We start from the raw sequence: 6,488 nt of genomic DNA, 5'->3' as shown, positions 1-6,488 counted from the left end.
CCCCCCCCCCCCCCCCCCCCCACCTCCACACACACACTGCGCTGCGCTGCCTCCTATCCTCGCTTTCTTCCTCCCACTCCCTCTCACTGCTCTTACTCCCTTTCTCTATTTCCCTCTTCTTTCCCCATCCCTGTCATTTCTCCCTGTTACTCTCCTCTGAGAACCCCTTATTGTCCTCTGTCTTTACAACTATCTCTTTTCCTCTCTTTTCCTCCCCTTTCTTTCAGCCACCCCCCCTCAAAATCCCCACCTCCCATTTGCCTGGGAGAGCAGCTGAACTACTGTTATTAATCCCCCCGTTAGCCAACGTATACCCACGTGATTCCCCCTGCCTCTGTTCTCATCTGATTACTCTTTCCCTGGCTCAGTCCTTCACAATTAAATGCTGCTTAGGATACCAGAGGGGGTTTAAAGGAGTAGGAGAGGATGGCAGCAGGAAGGGATGATAGAGGAAAAGTAGGGGGCCACATAATTGCGACCTACAAGATCAGAGATCAGTACCAGTTTGACAGAAACTATAAGCTGCCCGGCTGCAAACAATAGCCTGTCTGTGGCACAACTCTCCCCAGATTATTGTAACTGTCAGCAAATAGTGTCCCGTTACATCCCAGTTGTTTTCTTGTTTTATTTTCTGCCGCATATCCAACTTCCATTTGTTCCTATTATGCGGAGACAGCTGCTATTTTCGGGTTTCTCATTCAAATTCCAATTCTTGGCTGTCTGGATTAGATTTCTTGTGTCTGACAAGCCCAAAGATGCCTCCTAGGTGCCTTTTCACTCAACTGCGGCTGCATGGATGGGTCCCTCCCTCTCTGGCAGCATCCGAAATGAAAAGACGGCAGCACAGCCACACAAAAGCCCTGACAGTTTGCTGTCACTCAGCAGTGAGACACTCAAAGCATCTGTCATTCTGTTAGTCAGCATGGCAATTTATTCCTCTGGTAGTGCCCTGTTAAAATATGACTTCATTCACTGACATATTCTGCTATACAGGTATGTGTGTGGAGGGGGGGACAGACACAGGCTTGGCGTAATCTGTAGGTTAAGAAGATTTCTGCCTACATGTGGACAGACTGCTGTCAGCTAGTAATGATCACTAGTCTGGATTAAAGAAAACTATAAAGAGTGGATGTAATAGAGTAGCCACTATTAATCCTTCATAGGATTGTTCCTCACGACATGCTGGTGCACACAACCAGAGTCAACTTCTGTGCCTTGGCTGGGTCTCTTTTGAATTTAGAGATCAAACTCTGAGTGTACATCTGTATGTGTGCAGCTGTGCATGACAACGTTTAAATTGTCTCACATAATGAGAATTTCAAACTGAATTTCACTTTGAAATAATGTTTAATCATTTAAGTTCAAGATTATTTGAAGAGCACAGTCTCATGCAAAGGTAATAATTTTATCACTGCAGAGAATAATGAACAAGATTAAAACATAGATGCAGACAGACAACACACACACTTGCACACACATATAAACACACACAAAGGATAAATAAAAACTACCTAAACTAATAAACCTGATTGTTGAAGATGATGTGGATCGCTGTCCAGTGAAAACCATGTATCTCCAAATTTAGTGATTTTAAAAAATATATATAATCTGAAATATTAAGTTTTACTATATGGGTTGATAAAATAAAAATACCCATTGAACCCATTTATACACCCGCTGGACTGACAAAAAAAACATAGCTAAAAACAGGGTTGTTATGAAATGTCAGTGCTGTGGAGATACATGGTGTGTCACAGGACTGTGATGAAATGTGGCTCATTCATTTTATTTTGTACAGTTTGGAAACAATGCAGTGAGACTGAGAGAAAAAGACTACACATTTCAACAACTTCACAATAAGGTGGAAATTTCCAGATGGCAACTGTTATTTGTGATTGATCACCCTGAATGTGTTTATGTGTGTGTGTGTGTGTGTGTGTGTGTGTGTGTGTATGGGTGAATTAAAGACCATGAAATCATGTCCTCCAATCAGCCGCCCACTTTGCGGGCTCCATAACACGGCAGAGAAACATTGCATAATAATCATTGCTGGTTTAAAGTAAATGTGGAATAATAAGAAGCTGTCACAGTTGCTGTATGTCTGGCCAGCCTCAGTCCAGTTAGCCCATCCATTATATTAATCTGCTGTATAATATATATGTGAGTGATTGAAGGACAAAAGCAGACAGAAAGTGTGCCTACAGCAGGGGAAAATTCTCCTTTTTAGTTTGCTGTTTGTGTTCTCTCAAACAGGAGGCAATTTTTGTCACCATCATGTAGCTTTCAATATCGGTGGAGCAGTTGGGAGTGGAGGGAAGACAGACAGGGCATATGGCCTCCTTGTAACCTTGTCCATTGCCTCCTGTAGCGCTCCCTCGCCTGTTTTGAGTCCTGTAACAGGCCGAGTGCCCATCGAGAAGCAGCAGAGCGTGTGTGCTGGGACACTTCAGTGGCACGATGTGTGTCTGCTGAACTTTACTGCCACTGCAGATACAGTTTCCTGGTTGAATTTCTTCGAGCAGAGACAGACACAGAGAAAGAGCAAAAGAGAGAGAGAGAGAGAGAGTGAGAGAGAAGCACTGCTGAACACCTTACATAACTTGGTGTAAAAGATAGATGTTAAAGCAGTGCTTTGAAAGGCAAAGGCCCCATGTCTGTCAAAATTTCCTTTTAGTCACATTGTGAATAGGCACTTGAGAACCTTCTATAGCCACCTGGACAGCAGACATGTGTAGTTTGGAGAGGATTATGTGTTTTTTGCACCACTGGCTCTCTGTCTACACAAAGTGAAAATGAGAAGTTTCCTAAGAACACAGTGTTCTTTTTTGCAGTATTAAATATGGAAGTGAGCAGATGCTGTCTTCCCTGAAGTGTCCAGTGTCGCGCTGGTGATAATCCTCAGGGCTTCGGCAGTGAGTTCTGTGTGCGCGTGTGTGTACAGCAGTGTCTTTCCTGTCGTCTCATGTATATTTTTGTGTTGTTTGCTTTTGGATTCCCCTCCGCTGTTCTTTTCATCCTTGAACAACACGTCAGTCAGGTGCTCTCTGAGGACTAGAGCGAGAGAGGAAGAGAGAGACGTGGGGACACCACGAAAGAGTAAAAGATAGACAGAAAAAAGGGGAGGAAGACAGGGGGGAAAAAAGAGTTTTGAAAGACTTCTAACTTCCAAGCTGACTGTCATAGCTGTGCTTGCCAGAGGGGAGAGCACCTTTAAGCATACTGGATGAGTAACGATGTGGAGGGACTACAAAAGCAAAGTAATACATAATAAGCAGCGCTCACTCTGCTCTGCTCTGCCAGCTAACCTACATGAGATTGGTGTTGAAAAATTTGGAAGTGCTTGAAAGGTCAGCAAAGGCCTGGTGCAAAAGGGGCTTCTTCTTTTACGCTCTGCACACACTGTAATAAGATTTAGAAAGTGTGGACGTAGCTGTTAGATTGGGACATCGGCCTCGACACACAGATTTCCATGGGCAACAAAAGCAGACAATGTGGTGACCAAAACGTGACAAAAAGTTTTACATACTGTAGGTAGCCTCAGTTATATTCATAATAAGTCACTTGTTATCTGCTGCTGAGGGTTTTAACCCGTTTCTTGTCTATGCTGCAGCATGAATCAACAAATACACATTTCTCTGCTGGGTTTGTTTGAATAGTACAATAGAGCTATCATCACTGAACTAGCGAAGTCAATTTCTTCTTTAGTGCCACTCATCTTTTGACTGCAGTCCCAGTCCCTTTTTCACTCATTAGGCCTAAAAAGGCATTTTCAATGATGAAAGAAATTCTAGAAATGTGACTGTGTGGTGTTGTACAAGTGCAGAGCGTTGCCTGCTGTTTAAACACAATGCCCTGTGGTTTGTTTTGTTGCACCACCCAGAACTCAAACATCAGGGTGTTTGCGCAAGTATTGACAGCAATCCAGTCTTCGCAGTGTAATGCCAAAACCAACCGCCTGTATCCTTGTAGGGATGGATCATGATAATCCGGCTCGGTTTGTCCTTCCTAACAGGGCTGCACGTGTGCACAGCTGAGCAAGAGAATCATTCCTTTGTCATATTTGATCCCAGAGAAAAGTGTGATGCTCCAGCACAACTTTGTTTAGTTCATGTTGGAAGTCAGTACTACAAACCATAACTCAGTAATCTGTGCTTGAACACAAGTGGAAAGAGTAATGGGTCCCCTTTTCATCTCCCCCCCTTCTTAGGATGCAGGACAGCTCCTTTGTAGTCACTTCATTATGTGGGAATGATAATTATGCCCCAGTGGAAGCTAGCTTCACCAAAATGTATTAAGAGCCCTCAGTCACATCCACTGATAATCGTGTCGTGACTGTCATTTTCAAATTTTAATTTTCAGAAAGTGTTTGAGCGATACACACACACGCTGGGAAGAGGAAAAATAAGAAAACTAAAATTAAAAACTTTCTATTCCCCCTCATTAAAGTTGATGTCAGGATGTTTTTGCTTTATTTGACATCACCGTTACTTCAAATAAAGAAATGGATGAAGTTACACACAGAGAGACAGAGACGTGACTTTAGTCATAAAAAAAGAAATAATAAAATAAAAGGCTTGTTGAGATAATGACCACTAGATGATAATTGGGCACTTGGTACTGCAGTAGCCTTTCAAGTGTGCCGCAGGGAGGATCTGCAGTCGTGCTACAGGCCAAATCATCAGTCCAAAATCTGACAAGTAGCCAAGTCAATGACAGATTAAACTCAAACTGTTACTCTTGCTATACTTGCAATTAAACGGCAGCAGAGTTAAATGTTTAAGTTTCCAAAAACAGAAGCAAGAAGTCTTTCAATCTTACTCACTTCCTGTACTACCTCTGACCCTGTTGTGGGCCTGCAGGAAGTGGGGGGAGGAATTACCCACACTTGAATGTTCGTCAGTCAAATGGGTTTGTGTTTGCTTTCATTTCTCCCTAACAATTCTCAGAGCAGGAGTAAGGGATTTGGCCGACTAAATCCAGGTCAGACGTAGTCAGATTACACCCCCTGATCTGGCCAGAAAATTCCAACATGCGACATATTAATGGGAAGACACTCTGCTTGATTGAGTGAGAAAAAAAGAAGAAGACAAGAAATGTATTCTTTTAAAAAAGTAAATTGTATTATATTTGCTGTGTCTGGATACAATACAGAGACACAAAAACAATCATATGTACATGAGTGAAAATAAAAACAGTTTACAATTCACAACAATGCAACATCATAATTTAAAAAGGCCTTTAGTAAAACAAGCGGGGCTGTTGCGGAGGTTCCTGGTGATTTCTACTTAGTATGTCACTGCTTTTAAATCAAGGGAGATTTAAACTAACCCTGAGATGTGCAGGGATTGCAGAAAATGGCATCCAAAGACAATTAAAGTCAACTGCTTTGGGGGACTTAAGAAAAAGGATTTACTTCAAAGCCTCCCAAAATGATGCAGTCAGAGGCAAATGGATCCAACAAAGAATCTACTCAGGGAAGTCGTCTAAGAATTTGAAAGGCAAATTTTAAAAAAAACGAAAAAGGAAAAAAAAGGACAGAAACCACAACGGTGGCTTGTCGTCATTATCACCATAAGCAGGGTTATAACTATCAAGTGCATAATGTTTTTTCTAAAATATTCCTCTGGAGAAAGACCGCATTTTGAGTAACACCAGTCTTCTTTTCTTTGGCAGAGCTGCTGTGGATGAAGTTAAAGTTTCAGCAATTCTATCTGGAAAAGCACAGCGCTTATTACACGGCTCAATTTCCAATTCTCTCACAGGTACGCACACAAACACACACTCACACACACACACAGAATACAAAATGAGGCCGCAGCACAAAACAATCTCCCAGACAGGCTCAGTGATACAAAAACACACAGACAAAAAGGAAAGATGGCTATTATGTGAGGTTCGAGAGGGATAGTAGTAACTATTCATATACTGCTTTATAAGGAAGAAACACAACAACATCTTTCACTCCATTAAAGGACTTGCACAAACAGAGATGGTTATCTCCATCACATAACATGAGGCTGCTGTGTAGTGAAATGGAGTGGCTGCTCGACAGAGGCAGGCTTCAGGCCATTATACCACCCCAGAGTGGGGAGCGATAATTGCAGGGGGAGAGTACAATCAGGTACTGTATTTGTCTCTGCTCTAATCTCTATACCCTGCCTGGTCCTTTTCATAGACACGGCACTGCAGTTTTCGTCCAGCCTTTCATCTGACTGCTCACGGGGAGTCTTTTTAGTTCAGATCTGTCAGAATTTCAAACCAGACTTTTAGTGCTTTTTGGATAAACCTGAGGCAATGCCGATAAATCTGAAACCCATCTGACCCTGGGCTTCAACATCTATTATGACAAGTAGTTCAACTGTGCAACCTTTGCACCTGGTGCCACATAGTTCCACTCCCCTGCTGTGATTATGACATTTACAGATAAAAAAGTTGGAAGTTTGTCTGAGCAGATGAGCGTAGATCCGGGGAGACATTCGAGTCAGCGC

The 6,488-nt window shown here is 42.5% G+C and overlaps 1 protein-coding gene across 1 annotated transcript in view; it reads right to left on the bottom strand.

The window, feature by feature from the left end:
- Window positions 1-6,488, bottom strand: part of faf1 (Fas (TNFRSF6) associated factor 1) — a 1,021,784-nt gene that overhangs the window by 759,169 nt on the left and 256,127 nt on the right. The window lies entirely within an intron of this gene.

Source organism: Micropterus dolomieu, linkage group LG05, assembly GCF_021292245.1.
Source record: "Micropterus dolomieu isolate WLL.071019.BEF.003 ecotype Adirondacks linkage group LG05, ASM2129224v1, whole genome shotgun sequence".
Classification (NCBI taxonomy): Eukaryota; Metazoa; Chordata; class Actinopteri; order Centrarchiformes; family Centrarchidae; genus Micropterus; species Micropterus dolomieu.
This window is presented reverse-complemented; position numbering and strand designations above follow the sequence as displayed.